Source organism: Neophocaena asiaeorientalis, unplaced genomic scaffold (genome assembly GCF_003031525.2).
Source record: "Neophocaena asiaeorientalis asiaeorientalis breed wild unplaced genomic scaffold, Neophocaena_asiaeorientalis_V1.1 scaffold517, whole genome shotgun sequence".
In the NCBI taxonomy this organism is placed as follows: Eukaryota; Metazoa; Chordata; class Mammalia; order Artiodactyla; family Phocoenidae; genus Neophocaena; species Neophocaena asiaeorientalis.
Window position 1 is genome coordinate 4,554,467 of NW_020172724.1, and position 26,249 is coordinate 4,580,715.

General features: G+C 37.3%; 1 protein-coding gene and 1 non-coding gene across 4 annotated transcripts in view; one reads left to right on the top strand and one right to left on the bottom strand.

Moving 5' to 3' along the window:
• NRG3 (neuregulin 3) overlaps positions 1 to 26,249 on the top strand; it is a 1,057,689-nt gene that overhangs the window by 865,066 nt on the left and 166,374 nt on the right. The window lies entirely within an intron of this gene.
• On the bottom strand, positions 23,949 to 24,020 carry TRNAE-UUC (transfer RNA glutamic acid (anticodon UUC)). The gene has a single exon. It is a non-coding gene; the product is annotated as a tRNA-Glu (tRNA).

Here is a 26,249-nt window from a genome sequence, read left to right on the forward strand (position 1 = left end):
AGAGAAACTCCGAAGGAGGAAAAGGAGGAAGAGAAGAGACAGTAGAGAAGAGCAAAGGGAGGAGGAACAGGAAGGAGACGATGAGAATTAATCATGGTCAATTTCCACGCAAAATTATTGTAAGCTATTATTAGGAAAAAAGAATACGAGCAGAATGACTCAAGCAATTACATTATACCAGAAAAATGCTCCCCAAATAATAGAAAGTTATAGGCTAATACATATACTTTTCAAATAAATGAAAGCTATGAAAGAATGACCAAAATTAGGAAAACTTCAAATTGAGGGGATTAGAAAAATTAAGATCTAAAAAGGAAAAAAAATTACAAAAGAAAATAAACATTTTTATTAGTCTTTATTTTTGTTCTGTTACATGTAACACTGTTGATCTTCTGGAACTCTCCTTCTCTGGCTTCCAGTAGATGAGGGTCCTCCTAATTCCCCTCCAGCAGCTTCTTCCTGCTCTGATTCAGGAGTTCCTCTTCAATGACGTCACAGAAAGGGGACATTTCCTATGGCTCTCTCTTGGTCACTTCTTTCAGTTCACTCTTCTCAGTGGCTGCAGCCACTTCTAAAGTTTAAAGAAACATAAGTTGCCTGCATTCCAAATATGCCACTCTATTCTTGAGCTGAGCTACCCATGACTAGCCTGCCGCCTTTCTGGGTACCTCACTGGCATCTAGCGTGGACCATGTCTTAAGCCACCTACCTACCTAGTGTTTAAATCTATGCCTCATCTAAAATTCTATGACTTAGAAAAATGGTGTTTCTTCTCTCTCATTCTCTCAGATTCAAAACTCCAAAAGCACCCATCACTGTTCTCTTTCTCACCCTGCCATTTAATCAAATGCCCTTGTCTGCTCAATTTTGCTTCCAGAATATTTCTCAAATCTGTTCCCTCCTTGCACTCTCCACCACCACTGCTCAGCTCCGTCCACTTCTCAGAAATGGACTCTTGCAGTAACTTACTTGCTGACTTCATTCTGTCTCATCTGCAAGTGATGTCTAGAACCTGACCACACTTACTGGGTTTGGGGGGCTCCATTTCCATAGAAAATAATGTGGGTGTTGTCATTCAAAGTTGTGCTTGGCTATGCCTTCTTTAAGGGCAATAGATCCTCAACTTGTTCTCAGTACAGTCGAAGGGATTAAGTTTTTGAATAACACAAGCCAATAGGAATTATAATACAATAACTGTTAAGGTAATTATGACTGCATTAAAATGTCTCAAAGTGTGCCTAAAACTGTTCCAAGTGTCACCCTCTAGAAGTGTGTTGCTGTTTACTGCCCTTTCCACCCTCTTTTATATACATGAGGCAATATCTTTGAGTATCCGCCTGAAAAAATAAGCCACCTTTTTCCTCTTTCTCATAGCACTTTTGTACCCAGATATTTGTGACATCACATAACCCACTCACCTCAGAGCTGACCGACATACAGAGTTGTGGTGTTGAGTAAATAAAACAATCCTGTTCCAAAAAAAAGATTACTCTGTACCAGTACAGAAGAACGAGAGAAGACAGTTCCACTGTGAGGAAGCATCACCAGATGTACACATATAAGGGAGCACACAAGAGACTATAAACTCTGGACAGGATTTCACACAAAACTAAATGGCAGTCAAAACAACAATGAAAACTTCTCTTATTCCCTGGAGAGATAAGTGAATGCACCCTGTTGTTGTCTACTGTATACTTGTGAGAGACCCCTGAACTAATCTGTAGGTTCATGTTTACAGTTCCAAGGATCGGAAGGCTAATATTTTGTTTTATGTTTTTAAATTTTTATTTTATATTACAGTATCATTGATTAACAATGTTGTGTTCGTTTCAGGTGTACAGCAGAGTGATTCAGTTATGCGTATACAAGTATTTATTCTTTTTCAAATTATTATCCCATTTAGGTTATTATAGAATATTGTTCAGAGTTACAGTAGGTCCTTGATGATTATACCCTAGGTCCTTGTTGGTTATCTATTTTAAATATAGCAATGTGTTCATGTCAATCCCAAACTCCCAATCTATCCCTCTTCCCACCCTACCGCCCCACCGGTAACCATAAGTTCTCTAAGTCTGTGAGTCTGTTTCTGTTTTGTAAGTACATTAATTTGTATCATTTTTTTTAGATTCTGCATATAAGCAATATCCTATGACATTTGTCTGTCTCTGTCTGACTTGCTTCACTTAGTATGATAATCTCCAGGTCCATCCATGTTGTTGCAAATTACATGATTTCATTCTTTTTAATAGAAGCCTAATATTTTAAATATCAAAGATCAGGCTTCTTATTGGATCTGTTATGTTTTTAAGGAGATACCCTAAAGGAGGGGGTGGTGGGTCAGAAGCACCTCCCTCCTCAAAGGAAATTTAATGATTCCTTTTTATGATCGCAGCTGGCATCACATGTAACAACAACAACAAAGACCCAGATTTTGTAGAAACTGGAGGCACAGTTAGGAAGAGTTCTTAGTACATCCACAGGTCACCACGTGCAAACTGAGAATCATTGGCCTACCGAGGTGTGGTCAAGTTTGTAATTGTGGAACTTAAGGTCTTTTATACCTGGTACCAACTTCACTTTTCCTATTCCTACATCCTTACCCAGTGCGCCTCAGGATGTAGAGAAGGGCTGACTGGCCAGGATCAGCCAGAACACACAGAGTAGGAAGTATTGCACAGAGGTTATGCAAGTGACGGGGGGATACCCAAAGATTTAGGGGTAATTTGACATCAGTCATCATGCTTTGCTAGAGAAGTTATTCTTCAAAGATGTGGCAACTCTTTGGATATATATGTATGTTAAAGCATTTAATATATTCCAACCACCATGTTTAATTTCAAGATTTTGGAAAAATGTATCTATGGTGTTGGGATCAGTACACATTGGGAATTAGAGTAAAGGACTGAAATATATATATGAAAACTTACAGTTGAGGTGGTGACTCTATCAGCTTCCTTACACATTGGCAAGATAGTGTTAGAAAACTATTTTTGTGGGTTTTTTTGTCTCCAAAAAATGAGCTGACACGTTCCAGATGGAATGAAGACCATGAGCACATTGCCAAGCCCTCCAACAATGAATTACTGGCATCAAGCCGTGATATTATAGAAGTGAGGGTTAATCATTGTGTCACTGATGTCCACAGAGTTCATAATTTTAGACTTTTTGCAAATGGAATATTGCAATTTTCAGTTGTCTTTTGCCAGGCTACCGAGAGGCAGCATAGTCAAATATGACAGGTGTATTGCCGATGAAAAGCTTGTTTACCTGGGGCAAACAAGGCTTATCTTTTAAGACACTGTTTGAAGAGTGCACAGAATTTCTAGGGAAAGGAATACTCTGGAGGATAGATATGCACACGTGTTCCTATGGCATTTGTTTTCTCCACATAACGTCCGTGGGTAAATTCAGATTATCTGTACTAATAGACACATTCAATTTAACTCTCAACATGGTTCATTGCTATGCCATGCCCTGCTTTCTCAGAGTTCCTTTAAATTTCCAAAGTCTCATATGTAAGCTGCACTGACCAATTTTTATTTTAGGAATATGGGAAAGCACCTCTTACCAAATACTAGGAAAATTCCACTGTTAGATATAGATTTGATTTGCTATCAAACTGCATGTTAAAAATAACAATGACCGGGCTTCCCTGGTGGCGCAGTGGTTGAGAGTCCGCCTGCCGATGCAGGGCACACAGGTTCGTGCCCCAGTCCGGGAGGATCCCACATGCCGCGGAGCGGCTGGGCCCTTGAGCCATGGCCGCTGAGCCTGCGCGTCCGGAGCCTGTGATCCGCAACGGGAGAGGCCACAGCAGTGAGAGGCCCCCATACCGCAAAAAAAAAAAAAACAACAAAAAAACAATGACCTGTATTTTAAAAAAAAAGTAAAATCCACTAGAGGTTACTTTCTACTTATTGTGAATTTTTAAAATCAAATTCCTTTTACTTTAACACTTCATTGATATCAGGTGTATTTAAATAATATTTAATTAGTTATTAGGAAAGGGAGAGAATAGAGATCATTCAAGACAGAGAAGTTTCCGTGTGTTGCCGCAAGTGAGTAGCATCTCAGATAAATGTAAATATCTGAAAGTCAAGGAGCAGGGGGGTATGCAGCAGCAGAAAATGGGTGCACAGAAGGGTTTGAACATACGTCTCTCATAGTTTATAAATCAGCCTGTGGCTGCCCTGCATGATCTAACTGCAGTGCAAACAAATGTTCTGTTCAAGGTGATCAAATTGGTAAACTCAGATTTGATGGACTAAAACTAAAGCATTAGAGATTATGGTAACTGCTCACAACCTTGCATGTCCTTGTCAGTTTACGATGTTTACTCAGATGTATTGATTTCAAGATAGAAACATGTATCTTTCAAATCCTGACTATGTGACACACCAGGCTTAATGTGGAAGAAAAGGACCACCCATGAAGCAGTACTATACCCCAGACTCCTTTTGACTGTGTTGAGTCCTCTGAAGTAACACAAATTCTTGTCTAAGAGGAAGAAATTGTAACTTAGAGAGTATTAAAGAACTTGTCTGAGGCCATGTGACTCTTGGATGGGGAATTTGGGATTCAAACAGAGCTCTGTGAAGACCCAAACCCTTTCACTTCCTCTAAATCATTCTACCCTGCAGTAAAGGTACCTGTGTTGGATGGATGCAGACACATCCATCGATTTTGTTATAGTGTGACTGGGGAATTAGAGAACTTGATATATGGGTGTGGGGGCCGGTTTAGAAGTTTCTTTTGGAAATGTATAGTTAATATCTTGTAAATTGCATGTAAATATTTCTGCACTTATTTGTGTGAGACTTGACATGACAGAATAGGTAGGGAAATCCAGTTACCCATCCATCTGCTGATAAATCAATGAAGACAACTGCAACAAAGTGTTTATTTCATCTTTGCTGTAAGGGCATGTTTTACCAAACATTAGTTCAATAATCTCATTTGTAAATCTTAGAAATCTTGCCCTTTATAATTATTCGCCTTAAACGATCTTTCTTTCCTTCCTTCCTTTAAAAAGTTATAAGAGAATCTCTTATGTCATTTGAAGAAGATTGCAGAGAACAAAGGATGGCTTTTGTAGTTACTTTGGTGCTGATGAAAGACTATGGGCTTTTGAGTCAAACACATCAATGTTCACGCATAAATAGTTGTAAGTTATGTGACCTTGATGAAGTCATTTAAACTGTCTACCCTTCCATTTCTTAAGTTGTAAAATGGAAGCAGTCATATCTTCTCACAGGGTTGTGGTGAAAATTAAATGAGTTAATTAGCATAAAATCATTTAGCCTGGTATTTAGAACAGAGTAAGTGCACAGTAAATGCTAGCTACAAAATTACTGTCACTACTATTGCTGTAATCACACCTGGGAAAATTATTTATCTTTTCCAAGCCTCATATTCCTCTCAAGCATTCATTCACTTTTTTATTTTTAAATTTTATTGGAGTATAGTTGATTTACAATGTCGTGTTAGTTTCAAGTATACAGCAAAGTGATTCAGTTATACCTATACATACCTTCATTCTTTTTCAGATTCTTTTCTCATATAGGTTATCACAGAATATTGAGTAGAGTTCCCTGTGTTATACAGTAGGTCCTTGTTGGCTATCTATCTTCTATACAGATTCTTCTCTTTTAAGTGAGGATTAAATGAGAAAGCATATGTTACATATTCATCACAACACAGAGCCTTAATAAACGTGAATGACTTTTCTCAATCTATTTTCATCCAGACGCCGTTTTGTCGCCAGGTAACTGCCCTTTGTTAGGCTTGGGATTGTGGACAGTCAACACTGACACTACTTCCAGAGCCCTGGCATTTCAACATGGTCTATCAGTTTTCTGGGAAGATACACATTCTCAAATTTATCTTCCCTGACCAAAGGAGTCACCAAGTGTAGGGACTGTTGACCCACACTTAGTCTGATTAGATATCAAATAGTTTCCTGCTATAGAAAATGTACTGCATTATTGGAGTTAGAGTGTCCCAAGTATACTGAAGTCGATCATATAACTTTATATCAGTTTCTCTTAGAGCTTATCATTTTAATCTAATCAGTGCTCTTCAAATGTAATGTGCACACACATCCCCTGGTGATCTTGTGGAAATGGAGCTTCAGTTTCAGTAGGTCTGGGTCAAGGCCAGAGGTTCTGAATTATGAAGGTCCCAGATGATGAAGACGCTGCAGGATCACACTTTGAGAGGGTCGTGGTGTTAATGGAGCCACACCCTATTTAAACCTTATCTTTGACTAGCAGATGTTAGCAGACCTTCCTTTCACGTCTTCTATTCTCCCCTCTGAGCTCTGTGTTTCCTTCTTTCAACACCGCTCCCTTTAAACGTGAAGGTACTTAAAGTAAAAATGCTAACTGCTCCTCAAATAAATCCTTTACTTGCATATCCACAAACCTTTTATCTGTGTTTTTATTATTCATTTTAGTATCATTCTGTCTTCTCAGCTTGGCAAACTCCTACTCATCCTTCTAGAACCAGTTCAAATTTCTCCTCTTCTGTGATCACCTCCTTCCCAAAGTAGTATACTTTTTTCCTTCACTATGCTCCCCTGACATGTTGCACATATATGTTTAGCAATTATCCTTTTCTTCTGTAATTTTTATCTCTATTTTATATTCTTGATGATAATAGAACACCATGAGGGAATTTCGGGTCCAATTCCCAGCATCTGATGCTGTCTTGGCAGACACTGAACACTCAAAACAATTTAGGAGGCTGAAGGTATACAGTAGACCAAGCAGAGTCTGTGGGAGGCAGGCAAGGCTGGGTCCGACTTCCTGCTCCCGCATGATCGTTGTAAAGTTGTAAGAGTACCTTAGCTTTCCTTGACCTCAGTTTTTTCACCTATAAAAATTCGAATATTTTACGTTACTCTATAAGGCTGCTGTGAGGATTATATAAGATAACATCTATGTTGCATTTAGCCCTAGTACCTGAGGAGTAGCCAATAACTGTTAATATCGTGGCTTCTTATTATTTTTAGTATTATTGGATTGTTTGAGACTTACTTCAAATCATATCAACAGATGCTAGAATGCAATTCTTCCCCTTCCATTTTAGACTGAATGTGTTAATGTTATATTTATTTTATTACGGTCTCGTAGTGTCCAATGTTATTTTTAAGACTCCCAAACTTTCATAGAGTAAGGGCTATTTAAATACTTAAAAATGAAATATATAAATATATATTATCTTACATTTCACATGTTAGGCCCTTGAAAGACGTTTTTGAACTAAGTCATGAGAAAACTTCCTTTGAGCAACACTTCTTACATTTAAGCAACTTTAGGACTGAGAGCATTCTGCATTTCCAAGGTCAACCATTTACTAAGGTACTTAATTTGCCCATTGCGATATATAGTCTGCTGTGTCTGGTGTTCATTTTCACTGCTGTTTTTTATGCCACAATCCCTCCTGATCCATCCGGCCAAGAACTTGCCTGAGATGTTCCCTCCCTCCTTGTGTCTCACTCTTTGCAGCAGAGATAAATGGATTAAGAACATGAAATAATCAGAGCACATCAAGTGGAGAAGACAATTCCTTTGCATAGAGTTGACTGCATTGATTGCAATTTAAATGCATGATGACTTCTTTCCCAGGAGTGTGAAAAAGAAATAGTTTACAAAATACCCAGGAAGTCTCTCAAGGAAACTAATCAATGGCATTATTATCTTAAGCGCAGCAAAGATTATTGAAAAGTTTCCTGTTACTCAAAATACTTTAGAAAACAAATTATGATTACCTTGGATACTGTGCTTTAATGAATCTTTCATTGATTTTCTGTATGTTTACAGAGAGGGTTTAGACTTTATTTTCAACAATTTATGCAGGACTTGCATGAGAGGGCTTCATACGCACTGGACAGAAAAAGTCATTTTCTGTTATAGCATGTCGCAAAGCAAAAACCAAGAACTTGAAACAAAGGAAAAAATAACAGACCTGCCCCACATATAGTGTTTCTCTAGAATATATAACTAGAAATGGATTGGCTGAATTGAACGGGGGTGTGCATGTCAAGATGCGCTAGGTAATACCACAGTTTTTACCAAAGTGGTCACAGAAATTGACATTTCAATTGCTTTGTATCCTTAAAGCAGGTGGTATTTTTGACTTTTCAATTTTCCCATTTTGCTGTGTTTATAAATGTATTTTGTCTTGGACTTAATATTTTCATCACCATATTTCTTATGTGTTATGGCCATTTGGATCCCCCTCTTCTATTTTGAGAGCTTCTTCAAGTATTTTGCCCAAATTTCTCTTTGGTTACCAGGGTTTTTTTTATTGGTTAATAATACTTCTTTATATATTCAAAATATTTGGCATGTGTGTGTCTGGTGTGTGTCTGTGTGTGTGTTGGAAATATACTATGATTTTTTTTTAACATCTTTATTGGAGTATAGTTGCTTTGCAATGGTGTATTAGTTTCTGCTTTATAACACAGTGAATCAGTTATACATATACATATGTTCCCATATCTCTTCCCTCTTGCGTCTCCCACCCTCCCAGCCTCCCTAATTCAACCCCTCTCGGTGGTCACAAAGCACCCAGCCGATCTCCCTGTGCAATGCAGCTGCTTCCCACTAGCTATCTATTTTACGTTTGGTAGTGCATATATGTCCATGCCACGCTTTCACTTTGTCAATAATGGTGATTTCTTAAAAATATTTCTTTTAAAATAGAACTTCATTCTGGTCTATCGATAGAGAACTATTTATTTTGTTTTACAGAGACACTGGGTGTGTCATGTTATATCCTTCAGAAGGCAGGTGGCATCCCAGGGAAATACTAAATGTGACCTTTGAGCAGGCATGAGACCCAAAGAAGTCTGAGACCCTCTTGAGGTCTCTTTGCCACCTTCTTTTTTTTTTTTTTTTTTGCGGTACGCGGGCCTCTCACTGTTGTGGCCTCTCCCGTTGCGGAGCACAGGCTCCGGACGCGCAGGCTCAGCGGCCACGGCTCACGGGCCCAGCTGCTCCACGGCATGTGGGATCTTCCCAGACCGGGGCACAAACCCGTGTCCCCTGCATCTGCAGGCAGGCTGTCAACCACTGCGCCACCAGGGAAGCCCGCCACCTTCTTTTATAAACATGACTTATATGTATTTCCAACTATGGTTATGACAGTTAAGGTCTGGAGTTATGGCAGGTTGTCTGAATATTTGGATGACACCATTATTTTTTATTTCTTTTATTTGTATGATTGGGCCATATGATTTCATATTTATTAAGTTTTTGCTATTTTTATAAAACTTTATATTAGAGACAGAGCATCCAGAGCTCATTCCTACATCACATGTTAGCAGAAGATGGACAAGGTGGTGGATAGAAGTGAGGCTTCTCCTCAGGGACCCACAATTGCTATGAGAAAGGCAACTAAAGGAAGCCCTCCTTAAATCAAACCTGATAATTGAGATTTTTTGAGTGTTTCTTTCTAGAAAAGGCATTAATTTTAAGATGTTCTTGTTTCACATTTCTGTTCTGCCTTTTGGAGTTGTCATGTGCCATTGGTACATAATTCCAGAGTAGCTAAACAGGAGGAGAAAAGAGAATCATTATGGAATAGCAAACAGAAACCTAGACACAAATGATGTACATGGCCGTCTGATAGGGATTCTGGAACCAGGGTGCAAAACTAGACAAGTCTCATCTTGCTCTTTAGTTGATCCTATGTGTTTCTGATAGAGTCTGTTGTAGAAAGGTTAATGCATCATTTAGCTAACCTCTAAGACACTCTTTGTTGATAACATTTTCAGTTCCTATTTGGCTTATGCTAATCATTTTATTTTGAAAACATTTCAACTCATTTTCTACAAACACTTGAAAGACTCAAGCTCCCATTTTACTTCAACCCTTCCTTGCTTTAATTTGTTGGAACTACAGCTCTCCTGAACGCTGTTTGCTGCCAAGGCTCTAATTGTTTTCAGACAAAAATGTCATGGGAGGAAGTCACCATCTAAATCTGTGTTTTAGCCTCTTGCTTTTCCAAATTTTTGCAGTACCTTTCCAACAATTCTTTCTGTCTAATAATGTTCAGCTTATAAATGAGACATCTGTCAAAGTACATATAAAGATGAATGTTATAAAAGTGAAATGACATCTAATTTTTTATTTATTTAGGTGATATCTTGCCCTATTTATTTTCATTACACTTGAGACATATTAATTGCATTTTCAGTAACATCAGTTTAAACAAATAATTTTTAAAGCACTCAGTAGAAAGAACTGATGGTCATTGGATAACTTCTTTGTTCCTGGAGATTTACTAACATCATCTTAACACCTCAGAACAACAAGATGAGCAAAGTATTATTTCTAGATATACCTAACGAAGGCTCAGAGGCTGCCACACATCCAAGTGACATCATTATATGTAGCAGAGCTAGGACTACAGTGGGACTATAGTGTACTACTACAATGTAGTCTCCTCTATCTCTGGAACTTTAAGTGTGGTGCAGGCCAGCAACGTCACCATCCCCCAGGAACTTGTTAGAAATGTAGAATTTGAGTGCCACCCCAGACTAAATGGCATCAGAATCTTTATTTTAACAAGATCCCCAGATGAATCATATGCATATTAAAGGCTGAGAAGTACTGATTTGTACAACATGCCTCTGAAGCAGGGTGGTTTTTCTTGTTTGTTTTTTTCCTATTTCTCATCTTCTATGACTGCAAAGACAAACATGTGGTATACTTTAAAAAAGTTTATTTTTATTTCCCCGCAAAACACATTTAATTTTTGTAAGAACATTCTGGGGAGATCTCATAGCACTATTCAAATTCTTTTTCTTTCTTTACTTTTCTCACAGACAATTCCTTTTCTTCTCCATCTTCTAACATCTATTACAATTTTCTCCAGCAAATTAAGTCCATTTATTATAAGGTGGCAATGGATCTGGTGTTTTCCATTTGTATAGTGAAGAAAGAACATTTATGGATTAATTTATACATTCTGCACATAATTCCAATTCATTTTTCATCTTCCTTAAGTAATTGCTCTTATATATATGCCTTGAGCATGATTATTTGTGCATATGTAGTAAAAAGAAAAGAAAAAACCTCCAAAATATCAAGAGGTTATTTTGAATAAATACCTTAGAATTTCTTTTTTCATTTTAGCCATTTCTAGCTTGTAAAACATACTTTCTATTTACAATGGGTATCACTAAATTAAATCAGAATGATACAAGACTAATTTGGATCATTTTACTAAATGTCCCAGGAAATAAATATAATGATTGATTTAAACCTGGTAAAGAAATTCACTCATTCCATTTTGCCATTATGGATTACTTATTATTCTTGGTAGACAAATGACATTATATAATTAAATATATATATATATATTTTTTTGTCTGTTTCAATTTTATGATGTTCTTAGGATGATATAGATGTGTGTGTTCTCTCATAGATGATTATATATGTATTTTTCACATAGCCTTAGAATAGGAAAATATTTACAATTAAACTATATTTTGTTTTTTCGAAATACTTCTTCATTATTTTGCCTTTGCAAGAAAACCTTCATCTACTCATGATTAATAAATTTATACATGCTTTGTTTTTTAAAATCCAACCCAGAATGTAGAGAACTAAGGTTATCCCAAAATTGTGATTTTATCTGTTCAATAGATGTTCATTGTTTATTTTTTGCATGTTTTCTTGTAATACGGTGATGAGAAAAGATATGATCCCTGTCCTTATGTAGTTGACAATACTATGGTGAGGGAGTCATATAAACACTAAATTACTACATCGGGAGTCAGTGCTACAGTGATGTCTGCTTCACAGTAGAGGTGTGATTTATCTTGAGATTTGAGGGATAACGGCAGATAAATGGGCTTAGAACTGAAGGCAAAGAAATTTGGAATGATGGCATATGGATGGAGCAGCAGTGAGAAGAGGGAGTGGTGAGAGATGAAGCTGGCTGAGGCCAGTTCAAGGCAACATATAAGTTATATGAAGAAGGGAACAAGCCATGAGAAGTCATTAAAGAACCCTCACCCATAATAGTCAGTATTTATTCAGTACGGGCCATGTGCCAAGCATTGTGCTAGCGATTGTACATGTTGTACAATCTAATCTTCCATTTCCATGTTATATATGAGGGGGAAAATGGTGAATCTTACAGTGTATTACACAAAGTAGAGCATCTGGGATTTGAAGCCAAGATTTGCTGTTTCTAACACTCACTCTCCTTTTTAAATTATGAAGTATATCATTTATTCAAAGAATACATATTATGTATATGTAAAATATAACAAAAAAACAATACTGTGCTCCCATCTACCCAGTTTAACATATCAGAACATGAGTAAAACAACTGAGGTCTCCTTTATGCCCCTCTGAAATCTAAATATTCTGCAGTGGATAAGGTTCTTAAATTTGTACACGTCTCCACAATATATGGTTTGTTTGTGTCTTTATTTATCTATCTTTTATTGTGAAAAGAACACTTGACATGAGATCTACCCTTTTCACAAAGTTTTCAGCGCACAATACAGTGTAGTTGACTGTAAACACAACATTGTACAGCTGATCTCTAGAACTTACTCCTCTTGCATGACTGAAACCTTATGTTTTTGGATTAGCAGCACCCTATTTCAGGAACTCATTTAAACAGTAAAATCCTTAACATATATTTTGGTGACTTTTTAAAATTCCATTTTATATTAGTGAGATTTAGCTCTGTTGACTAATGTAGTTATAGAGAACATACTTTCCCATTTCACTTGTATTTTAGCCTTATGATGGCTATTTGTTGTTTCTGTCTTTTTGCTTCTACTGTCAGTGTTGCTGTAAAATTTTTATCTATGTCTCGTCATGTACCTGTGCAAAAAGTTTCTCTAGAGTATTGACTACTTCTAGGATGCTATTTCTGGGTTGCAGTAAATGTTCATATTTAATTTTAAAAGATAGTACTAAATCGTTTTCCAAGTTAATTTCACTGACTGAAAACCCCATCCTTACAATCTGCTTCCCATGACCTTGTCAATAAGTACATTAAAAAAAAAAAATCTGGGCTAATCTAATGGGTTGTAAATGGCATTTCAATAATCCAATTATTAGGCAGGGTTTTTTTTTGCCTCTTATAATGTATTTACTTTTATACTTCTTCTTTTCTGAAAAAGCCATTTGAGCTTTTGAAAGTTTTTCTTATCAATTTATAAGTGGTCTTTTCATATGCTGGATGCTCATCCTTTTGTCAATTATGTGTACTGCAAATGATTTTCCCAGTTTACGGCTTATTTATTTGAATTTTTTGATAAACACAAGTTCATAATTATACTATAGTTAGACTCGTCAGACTCTGTCCTTATTCTTTGTGTATTTTGTGTCTTACTTAAGAAAAGTAACCCTAGCCTGAGGTCATGGATCTGTTCTGCTGTATTTTCTTTGAAAAGTTTTGAAGATATGACTTTTAGACTTAAACATTAAGCCCATTTGGAATTGGCTTTCCTGAATGAGTGTGTGGTGGATCTCTGTGCTGTTTTCCTCCACGTGGTTGTTTCTGTAGAACTTTAGGCAGAGTTGTTGCATGAGTACATTTTTGCTTGAGGATAGACTTGGTTAATATGTGACTAAAGACAAGAGACCGAAAATGAAGCCACTCTCATGATCCCAGCAAGAGATACTGAGGGTCTGAATTAGGACCACGGCAGTATCGTGGACAGGGAGACATAAAAGTTATTTTGGAGCCACAAACAACAGAACTTGGTATCTGATTTTAGTGGGCATAATTAACATTCTGGTCTTTAGGTTTTTTTCCTGAATTTTATTTTATTTTTTTTTATTTTTTATTTTTTGCGGTATGCGGGCCTCTCACTGTTGTGGCCTCTCCCGCTGCGGAGCACAGGCTCCGGACGCGCAGGCTCAGCGGCCACGGCTCACAGGCCCAGCTGCTCTGCGGCACGTGGGATATTCCCGGACCGGGGCACAAACCCGTGTCCCTTGCATCGGCAGGCGGACTGTCAACCACTGCACCACCAGGGAAGCCCTTTCCTGAATTTTAAAGTAAAATATTTTACTGCCCTTCTATGTACTGGTGTCCTTGAGTGTCCTCTACTTGCAGTGTTCTTCCTTTAAACATTTGCAAGTCTCCTTCCCTCACTTCCCTCAAGTCTCTGCTGAAATGCACTTATTAAATGATGGCTCCTTTGAGTACCCTTTATAAAACAGCAATATCTTTCTCCTGAGCGTAGACACATACAAATACCTGGTAATCTCTAGTTCCTTATGATTTATTACCATCTTTGCATGATTATTTTTATAGTGTCTGTGTATTTTCTCTAGATTATAAGCTCTATGACGGAAGAAGCTTCATCTGTTTGTTTACTGCTGTATCACCAGGGCCTATGCCAATGTCTGTTAAATACTCATTGAATAAACATATGGGCAGAGAGTAATTTATGCCAATGAAATCTATTCTCTTTTTAAAAAGAGGGGCTTGTATAGATATAATGTTTTTGAAATTTTAACAGATTTTCACTTTTCCTACAATGGCAGAATTCTGGGGAATTCTGGGCTAAGAGTCACCTTCCTCCCAGATCTCATTGTAATATTTATAAAACAACTTAAGAATAAAGATGACAAGCAGAAGGAATCATTGTGAATATCCCAATTTGGCCTGCACTTACCTGGGTAAGCCCATCCATCATCTTTATTACACATTGACAATAAAAGCAGTGGTCTCTAAATTAACTGAACCTTTAGAGATAAAACAAAATAAAACTATGAACATAACTGGCCTGCATCTCAACACCTGCCTAGATTGAGGCAAAGCCCTTCCTGCCTATTCTTCCTCCCTCTTCTGCCATAGAGCTGCATTCACCAGCAGTCTTCCATTGGACTGGCTTTGAAATGTTCAGTTAGTGTGCCTTGTCTGTTTAAATCTGCTTTAGAGAAGAAACCATGATAAGATGATTAAATAAACATGTAAAACTATTTGCAGGCTGGATACCGTATAGTCTTTGGTCACATTAGAGTTTGGTAAGCATGTTTTCTCCATTCCACACCTTAGAAACAGAAACTTTAAAAACTGGCTTAGGTGTTGGCATCTACTCTGATCACAGATGACTTAGATGACCTCCAGCCACCAAGTACCTCGCTCATCTAGGCCAGGTTGTCTTCAAATGTTGATGTGTCCATGCATTAGCAGGAGATCTTGTTGAAATGTAGATTCTGATTCAGTAGGTTTGGGTTGGGGGTGGTCTAAGATTTTGCATTTCTTACAAGCTCCCAGTTGATGTTGAAAAACCTAGTACATGCACCACACTTTGGCCCCTAGACTTCTGGTCAAAATATTGAATATTATCAACCCAAATTTAAAGATGAGTTTTCTTTTAAGACAAATTATTGGAACACACTAGGCAACGAAGATGCTTAGGTTCAGGATAAAATCTACTTTGAAATATATTTTTATACAGAATTAAATAAAATATTAGGATGAGATATTTTTCTTTTAATCCTAGATTAGATGAAAAATAATTGATAGTGCTTAAAGCTGTAGTGAAATGTGGACAAAATATAAATAAGATCTTTACTGTATATAGAAGAAAAGCAGAATCAACATTGCTAAAAATCAAATTAGAGAACCAAAAGATGAATTTAAAAAACATACTTAGGATGCAGAAGAAACGTCTCAGGAGATAAAGTTAACAGAAGAGTACATGAATGACACAGAGCTCAGGACACAGAAATGCTGCAAGAGGTGAATGGATTGGAATCAATAATTATTAACAGAGGAAAATCTTCCAGAACTATAAAGACTCTTGAGGGCAAGAAGGCTTACCTTATACAGGTAAAATTACTAAGTAGAAACTAACATATAGACATTCTCTGATAATTTTTTTTAAACCTTAAAGCAAAAATAAGGAGCTTAATTCTACCAAATACAAATTAGTTCATTTTCAAAGGAAAACCAGACTAGATTCGAATTTCTCCTCTACAACAATCAAAACCAGAAAGCAATGAAGAAACATCTATAAAACTGTTAGAAATATCAAATGTAAACCAAGATTTTACAGCTTGGCATGTTGTCCTGAAATGTAGTAACAACAGAAAGACATTTTCAGTCCTACTAAGACTCAAGAAAGTTATTAGCAAGCACCAGTCACTCAGACCCGTGCTCATATCACTAAAGGCAGACCACAGGATGAACTCCCATATCTGAAATGTGTACTTTTTTTATGGTTTAGTCAAATTACAGAGGTTAATAAAAACACAAAAAATATTATCCATACCTCTTTTGTGTCATTATTGTACATTGTATTATTGTTTTATAGTTATTTCCTTCTGAGACCTTTCCTTCATAGAATGATAATCTTAAGGGCAAAGACCTTTATTAACATTTAACACGTTTATCTGTTTTATCTGATATTTGCTCTGAAAGTATTTGTTAACTAAATGTGTTGTCTTTTGTGGCATCATCTCATTTAATCCATTCTCTTGCCTCCTACAACTGACCATGTTGAAAACATTTGTGGACGGAACTGTAGAAATCACAAACAAATCTAATTTAGAGATTTTATATTGTGGCAATCTTTTCCAAACCAAATTTTAATATTCAAAGCAGTTGGGGCTCCAAGCTGTGTTTGACACAGCCTGGCCTGGTGGGTGACGCCCCAGTCCCGACACATAGAGTGACAAGGCTGCTACTTAGGAGAAGTTACTGGTGCTCTCTGCAGGTGGCATGGTTGACTCCTAGGAATGTTCTTCATTTCACCACAAAACTTTGCTCACAGTTGTCTGTACAGGTTTATCTGGATGTCTGATGTAGTTTGTAGTATAATTCAGTTGAAAACATTTCATTCCAAGCACTCATAATGAAGTGGTTTTCTTTTTTTTTGTTTTTAACATCTTTATTGGAGTATAATTGCTTTATAACGGTGTGTTAGTTTCTACTTTATAACAAAGTGAATCAGTTATACATATACATATGTTCCCATATCTCTTCCCTCTTGCGTCTCCCTCCCTCCCCCCCTCCCTATCCCACCCCTCCAGACCGTCACAAAGCACCGAGCTGATCTCCCTGTGCTATGCGTCTGCTTCCCACTAGCTATCTACCCTACGTTCAATTACATCAGTATACAGCTTTACAAATAGGTCTTTTCATTGACGATTATTTGTTTACATCACTGGGTTAATTTTGGCAAACACACTAATTCGTAGAGTACTATGAAGTATAATTATGCTAAAATAGAAAAAATATAAAATGACTATTAATATATTAAAAATTAGAACCAGAAAAATATTTAGAGATTTGTCTATTAGTAAATGGTATTGCACATTCTAAAACCTAGAGACTGCATCCAAGAATACTTCTAATAAGGAGGACTGGGGAGCCAAGGGGAGATTTATTGATCTTTGTGCTAAATATTTTAGTGCTCTGTAGTCCTGCCATGATGCCTCTAAAGCAGATGGGCTTAGAGCTGCTTCTGACCCATGAGGAAACACTTCATCCTGTGAAACCCTTAGAGATGATTATTTTCTGAGTTTTACGATCAAAAATTTAGGAATTTTATTTTTTGAATTTCTGTATTTTCATGTATATCTGCAGTTTCACGCATATCATTTCATTTCATTCTTAGCAATAAACTTGATTAGGTCACAGTGAATACTTACGAGTACTGAGTTTCTTTCCCAAATGGTCTAGCCAAATTTTTTGAGGTCTCCTGCTAGCTCTACCTCTGAAGATTTCACTTCAAAGTACTCCACCTGCCATGGCTGACTCATCAACTATCCTTTGCAAAAGGCCTAGGATTGTTTTCTTCTCCTTGGGTCTGGTTATCCATCAGACCCAGAGGAGCTTATGAGAACTGGCAACCTAAGCACAAGGTGGTAATAACAACAACTTCCATTTATCAAAGACTTAATGTGTGCCAGGCACTTTTTTAAAGGACTTTGCTTGCATTATTTCATTTAATTCTCAGAATAACTCCATAAGGTATTATCATACCCATCTTGTAGGCAAGGAAACTGAGGCATAGAGAGGTTAAGTTACTTGCCTGAAGTCTAAAAAACTTCTAAAAGGTAGTAAAAGTTTTGCAGTGGAGACTGGATTATGAACACAGAGGGTCAGTTTCCAAAATTTCAGTTCTTAATTACTCTGCCAAATGGTGCATTACATTAATTCAAGTATGCCCCCCTCCTTTTTCAAACTCTGATTATAAACACGAGCATTATGGTTCATTTTAAAGTATGATTCTAGGATTGGGTTGTTTGTTTTTTTGATACTGAGCTGCATGAGCTGCTTGTACAGTATGGAGTTTCCTTAAAAAACTAAAATAGAGCTCCCATATGACCCAGCAATCCCACTACTGGGCATATACCCTAAGAAAACCATACTTCAAAAAGAGTCATGTACCAAAATGTTCATTGAAGCACTATTTACAGTAACCAGGACATGGAAGCAACCTAAGCGCCCATTGACAGATGAATGGATAAAGAAGATGTGACACATATATACAGTGGAATATTACTCAGCCATAAAAAGAAATGAAATTGAGTTATTTGTAGTGAGGTGGATGGACCTAGAGACGGTCATACAGAGTGAAGTAAGTCAGAAACAGAACAACAAATACCGTATGCTACCACATATATATGGAATCTAAGGAAAAAAAGGTCATGAAGAACCTAGGAGTAAGACGGGAATAAAGACACAGACCTACTAGAGCACGGACTTAAGGATATGGGGAGGGGGAAGGGTAAGCTGTGATAAAGTGAGAGAGTGGCATGGACATATATACACTACCAAACGTAAAATAGATAGCTAGTGGGAAGCAGCTACATAACACAGGGAAATCAGCTTGGTGCTTTGTGATCACCTAGAGGGGTGGGATAGGGAGGGTGGGAGGGAGACGCAAGAGGGAGGGGATATGGGGATATATGTATGCATATACCTGATTCACTTTGTTATACAGCAGAAACTAACACACCATTGTAAAACAATTATACTCCAATAAAGACGTTAACAAAATAAAAAGTACTGTCAGTTGGTGGTCTGCTAGGCATTTTGCATGTGCAGCTTGCTTGAATGCTTGCAATTCTGTAGTGTGGGGTCTATGCCTTTATTCATTTTACAGAGAAGTAGAGAAGTAGTTACACAAGTTCCTAGAAGCCATATAGCTGATAAGTGCTGGAGTAAAAGTCCAAACCCACCATATCAACCTACTTGTAGATAAGTGTTTTATTATCATTGCTCTAAGATTGTACATTACAGATATACCTATCCTCCTAGTTTAATTAAGAGTCTTGCAAAAGCCATATAAATGTATTTTTGGCTTTGGTCATACTGACCTTTGAATTTTTTTTTAATTGCTATGACATCCTGAAGAAATTTATTGTGCCTTCCCCAGAATGTCAATAAAATGCCCAGTACTTCTTGCTTTATTTCTTAATCTAGTTGAACTCAGGATCTTCCCTGCATCTCATCTTGAATGACTGCACCTTTGGCCCAGATGTGGGGCATGGCCCCTTTTCTTTGATTTCCTCACCATGTGCCAAATGAATAGCAAAGGTTTGGGGCAATGGAGGTGGTGTTTGTATAATGGTTTACTATAACAACAAAAACTTACAGTTAAAAATTTTACACTTTTCTTCTTAATTGTTTTTGGGTTCACTATCTAACCTCATTAAAAATTTCTCTTTCTGATCTTTTTCTTGGGCTCTCCACCTGCCCCCATGTGGCTAGAACTCTCTTCTTCCTTCTCCTTCTGATGTCCTGAGAATCTGAACTCCATTCTCTTTGTCCTAGAAATCTCAAAATTCACCTTACTGTAACATGTGGATAAAAGTAGTCTCTTTGATGAAGTTCTTAGTCTCCCAGATCAGCCCTGAGAGTGTTCATTTTATAAGACAGACTGTCTAGGTATTTTCATAAATGAGGACCCTTCTACTAGAAAGTAACAAATTGTTTTCCTGAATGAAAATATACTTTCTATGGAGTAGAAGGAATTGTTGTATCAGTTTTGTTTTTAAATAAAGAATGTTCTTCCCTTTTCCGTTCTGACGAAAAGATTGCCCCAGCTTTGGGTCTTCTTTTGTGCTTTTGTCTCTTTCCCTTTAATTCAGCAAATCTACTAATGGTTTTCTAAGTCATATACCCTCCTGGATCTTGGAGTTCTTTGGAAACTTTTGCTTTCTGAATCACCTTCTACCTCTTTTCCACTCACTGGATCTGTCCCAGGGTACAGTAGCAAAATTACCATTTACTAGCTGATATAACTGAAGCCCAATAATATTTACTAATTTGCTGAGTGTCAAATGGACCTGAGCTTGATCTAAAACCCCACTGACTAAGGGTTTTAAGTAGGAAAAATGCAAATGTTCTTTCCGTATAAATCTTACGTTTTTGAGAGCTCTGTGGCCTTTCTAGCACTTATCTTAGTCGTTCTTTTTTTCTTTTCTATAGACCTGTTTCTTCTGTTACCTCCGTTTCTGGACTATTGTGCTCAAATTGGCCCAAGTTTGATTCAGTTAAACGTGAACTCTGAACTTGTCCCCAGGAAGAATGAAGATTTATGCCCTACAATACTAGGTGAAAATGAATTAAACGGGAATAAATAGAGCTGCTCTTGCCAAGGAGAAGGCCAGGATATTATACTGGAAGTTCAATGTGCCACCCATCCAGGGGTCTTTTTCACTGGGAACTTCTAGGATAAACAGACTCTTCCTCATTGAATGGCTTTTAGTACCTCTCCCTTGTTCCATTCTGTACTGAAGCTCTCTGAAGCAGAACATGGCTGATTCTTGCAGAATCACTGCAGACCCAGCTTGCTCAGATCAGGAGGGTAGAGCTGAGTTAACAAGCAAACAGCAAGGACCATTTATGATGAGTAAGAAGGGCCCTGGAAGAGGGCAACACACTGCCTAGGAGAGATAAGACAGTGTAGGATAGGAGCCCTGTGAAAGGGAAACAAGATGACCAGGTTATCTTCTACTAGACGCGTGGGTCACGGCTCTTCACTAGTTCCTTCTCAAGAAAGGTCTGGACCCTGAGACCAGACCAAAGATACAACTCTTGATTTACATCTTTCTTTTAATTTTAAAGTATACTTATATGCATATGCTGTATTTTATAGGGAGTCTTTAAATTTTTTCTCAGCATAAAACTTCAAATTAATATCCTCTAGCCATTGTTATCTATAAATTTCTGAGCTGAACAGATCTATCTGAATGCTTCTAATTCTAATGAAGAGGAAACTGTACAGCAACTCCCACTCTCCTTCAACCTGCGTCATCTCATCCTGCTTTGTCCGGACCCACCCACTCTTCAGAAAAGCAGGCTCCCCCAGACCAGCTTAGTGCTCTAAATGTTAAACACATCTGATTGTCCCTCCAAATCTATTTGAAATTCAATTTTTGCTTTGGAGTTTTTGTTGACCTGCTCTAACTACATGTCATTCATTTACTTTGAAGAAAGTGGATATATTTCCATGATTTTTTTTTTATCCTAAGTAATCATGATAATGTCTTTATGAAAAGTTTTAAAAAACATAATTAAGAAATCTTTTATAATTAGGATCACTCAGACTACCAAATTTTCAAGCTCAGCCTTGTTTGAAGTCACCATTAACTTTTTTATTATCATTAATGGAGAATTTAGTCCTATTAAAATTAGGGTAGGTATTGTTTTCTCTCTCTGACTCAGCTAATGAGTTTGGTATTCACTGGAACTTATTGTGAGATGCTGCAAAGCCAGAGCGGTGTAAACCACACTGGAATGAGGTTTTATGAGGAAAACATAAACAAGCATATACTGTCAAACAGATCATTCTGAATGGTGTGGTACAAAGTTTGGAATTAAAAAACCTAATTTAAATTCTAGCTTGTTCATTTACTCATTCATCACACAAATATAGAGTGTCAAGTCTAAGTGAGACACTAAAGACAGGCACGATTTCCCAACAGTGTGACCTGATGCTAACACTTATATCCTCTCTGTTTCTTTGTTTCTTTAAGAATACATGAAGGAAATATCTATTATTTTATAGTATAATACTTACATTAAAATATAATAATATATATATTTATCCAAGTTTCTTATGAGTATTTAATGAAGTGTGTATTAAAACAGATGAGACAACAGAGATGGAATCACTATAAATTCTGAAGTAATGGTTGTAACTATTGTTGTTTGTGCTAATAATGGAAAATATTTTACTCTGGGTCCTGTACTGAGTTCTGTAGGAAAGAAGAAGTTATATAAGGCTTTGTTATTGCTTAGCATTTCCAGCAATGGCAAGATTTAGAAAACACAAAGTAGTGTGGAAAGTGAATTCCCAGGCTGAGGTCAAGTACTGCAACTGGCAAATGAGGTCTTTAGTGAAAAGGGCCATCCATGGATGAAGGGGAGGGAGCATTTGATGAAGGCAGCAGTGCCCTGGCTGCTGTTTTAGGGAAGGGTGTACAGAACTGAACCTTGAGAGTTGGAGAAATTCTGTGCACAAAGGTGGGGCAGGTCTAGGAATGCACACAGGACATCAGTCTAGTTAGAGGATGGTTTTGAGAATATTAAGGTGAGTGCTACAGCTAAGAACTAAAATTGAGGAGGGTTTTGAACAACTAAGATCGAGGAGAGTTTTGAATAGCAGAGAGAAGAGTGGAATGGTTCTATTTGAAGAGTTGATGTCACGTAACATCAGATGGATGTCCTAGAATCTTGATTTATCTGTTATTACTTTCCAGTATGGACAAGTTACAAACTCTAAGGCTTAGTTGCCCCTTTGTGAATATCTATCTCTCATCATTGCTATGAAGATTAGATGAGATAAAATTCATCACATTGTCTGGCATATACTAGATACTTAATAAGCTTTAGCTATTTTTTTTTCTATTCTCCTTTCTCTTCATAGTTGCAGTGGGACTTTTGCCTTTACATTAGACTTTAATTGCCTCACAATTGTTTCCCTGCACATTTTATAACTAGATGTCTCATATTTATACCATCTACTTCCTATAGAGTCTGAGAACTGAAATTACTGTCTTCAGAATTTATCTAGCAAGCTAAACAGATAAGTTGATGTTTAGTTCAATGTAGCCCTTAAATTTTTCCCTAATCAATTGAAATTATTTCTTTATCTAAGTCAAAGTTCTTTAAAACATTTCAATTATACGAATAACATCCAGGATAGAAGAAGTATTACCAGTTAAGTATTCTCCACTATCTATTGCCTGTTCTCTACTTATTACAAGAAACAAGCTATTTCTGAGTGTTGATGCCTCCTCCACATTTGAGTTCATTTTATTAAGTAGCTCAAGACATCAACCATCAGCATACATTTCTTTATCCTAAATAAATGGTGACCTCTCCTTTAATCTTTTTTTGGTGACTTCTCATTAGAGAATAGATCAAGATGATAAAATGAGAAGAGTCTTCCCTTGCTTCAATTTAGCTTTGTGTTATTGTTTTGCTTCAGTTCGTTGCAGCTACAATATCAAAAAGTTTTTTTGACGCACGTTAAGAAGAGAAGCAATTTTATAATACTTTCAGTGACTGAGAAAATCTTAAAAATGACTTTGATTCTACTGTCTTCTTCAAGCAAGGCACTTATTTCCTCTCCCTTTTCCATTCTTTGTGTCATGACCTAATTTTATTCCAAGCACCATCACAGTCCCAATGCCCTCAGAACTCACCTGAGCAAAGGAGACATATACTAGCTGCCCCGTTTGTCCTATCATGTCATCCATCTGCCCTATAGTATGTCCTCCTACTGCCCCCTTTCCAGCTCCACCAACCTTCCTTAAGTGCAAGACCTCATTTCCTCTCCACTCCTTGCTAGAAAGGTTCTCTGAAGGAATCTCTTTGCTGCTGATTACTTATTTCTCCGAATCATACTGCACACTGCTTCCAACATCATCTTGCCTCTGCTTCAAGATTTAGAAACGATTTTTTTTTTGGCTGCGTGGCTTGCAGGATCTTAGCTCCCCGACCAGGGATTGAACCTGGGCCCTGGTAGTGAAAGAGCCAAGTCCTAACCACTGGACCATCAGGGAATTCCCTAGAAAAGATTTTTGAACCAGAAGGTAAAAGACAGCATCTTGGTCTGGTTGAAGGAAGTGTTCCTACACTTAACTTGAAAAAAAATCACAGATTCCTGGGCCCACTCCCAAGACTTGCTGAATCTGTTTTGGATAATAATCCTGGGAATCTCTATTCTTAATAAGCACAACAGGTGATTATTATAGGTAGGTTTGTTTAGAAATCCAGCCCTGCAGCATACACAGAATGGAAATCTGGGAGTCTGAGAATCCCAAGTTAGAATTGCAGTAGCACATTTAATACCTGCAGAGAACTGGGAAAGTCATTTAGCTTCCCTAACTATGTCTTCCCATTCAAAAATGGAAACATTACCAACTTAACACTCATCATTGTTGTGAGGCTAAAATATGAGAAAATACATAAAAATACTGACACTTAAGTATACTAGATTCTTCTGCTTTCTTTTCTGATGCAAACAATGGCTTTTCTGAAACTTGGTGAAAAGACTGACTGCTACTTGTTTTCCCGCTTGCCATATAGGCTTGTAAAAAGCCGACTTAAATTCCAGAACCATAGCTGTGGCTTTGGTTTCCCTGCAGACAGATGAGTCAACAGAGACCTGCAGGACCAAATATAAAGGTTTTCACGGTCCCTTGAGAAGTAAGAGAACTGGTAGAAACATCTGTGCCTCATGGAGACTAGGACAGTCTGGACCTATAATGGAAAGCTATCAGGACATGCTCAGAAGAGGGTCCAGGAGGAAAGCCTGCCCCGGGAGTGACAAGGGTCCATACCTGAGCACCACAACCAGGTTGCCGTTGTGGAACCAGGTTGTGGAACCAGGTATGATGGTTCCAACTTTTCCATACCTTCATTAACACCTGCTGTTATCTGTCTTTTTGGTTCTAATGATCCTAGTGAGGGTGAAGTAGTGTCTCATTGTGATTTTGATTTGTATTTCCCTAATAATTAATGATATTCAGCGTTTGTTTCGTGTGCTTATTGCATATCTACATTTCTATATATTCTATGGAGAAATGTCACTTCAAATATTTTTTTGAATTTTATTAATATTTTTTATACAGCAGGTTCTTATTAGTTATCCATTTTATACATATTAGTGTATACATGTCAATCCCAATCTCCCAGTTCATCACACCAACACCAACACCCTACCACTACCCACCCTGGTGATATGTTTGTTCTCTACATCTGTGTCTCAATTTCTGCCCTGCAAACCAGTTCATCTGTACCATTTTTCTAGGTTACACATATATGTGTTAATATACGATACTTGTTTTTCTCTTTCTGACTTACTTCACTCTGTATGACAGTCTCTAGATTCATCCACGTCTCTACAAATGACCCAGTTTCGTTCCTTTTTATGGCTGAGTAATATTCCATTGTATATATGTACCACAACTTCTTTATCCATTCATCTGTTGATGGGCATTTAGGTTGCTTGTATATCTGGCTATTGTAAATAGTGCTGCAATGAACATTGGGGTGCATGTGTCTTTTTGAATTATGGTTTTCTCTGGGTATATGCCCAGTAGTGGGATTGCTGGGTCATATGGTAATTCTATTTTTAGTTTTTTAAGGAACTTCCATACTGTTCTCCATAGTGGCTGTATCAATTTACATTCCTACCAACAGTACAAGAAGGTTCCCTTTTCTCCACACCCTCTCCAGCATTTGTTGTTCGTAGATTTTCTGATGATGCCCATTCTAACTGGTGGGAGGTGATACCTCGTTGTAGTTTTGATTTGCATTTCTCTAATAATTAGTGATGTTGAGCAGGTTTTCATGCGCTTCTTGGCCATCTGTATGTCTTCTTTGGAGAAATGTCTATTTAGGTCTTCTGCCCATTTTGGGATTGGGTTGTTTGTTTTCTTAATATTGAGCTACATGAGCTGTTTATATATTTTGGAGATTAATCCTTTGTCCATTGATTCATTTGCAAATATTTTCTCCCATTCTGAGGACTGTGTTTTCATCTTGTTTGTAGTTTCTTTGCTTTGCAAAAGCTTTTAAGTTTCATTAGGTCCCATTTGTTTATTTTTGTTTTTATTTCCATTACTCTAGGAGGTGAACCAAAAAAGATCTTGCTGTGATTTATGTCAAAGAGTCCTCTTCCTATGTTTTCTTCTAAGAGTTTAATAGTGTCTAGCCTTACATTTAGGTCTTTAATCCATTTTGAGTTTATTTTTGTGTATGGTGTTAGGGAGTGTTCTAATTTCATT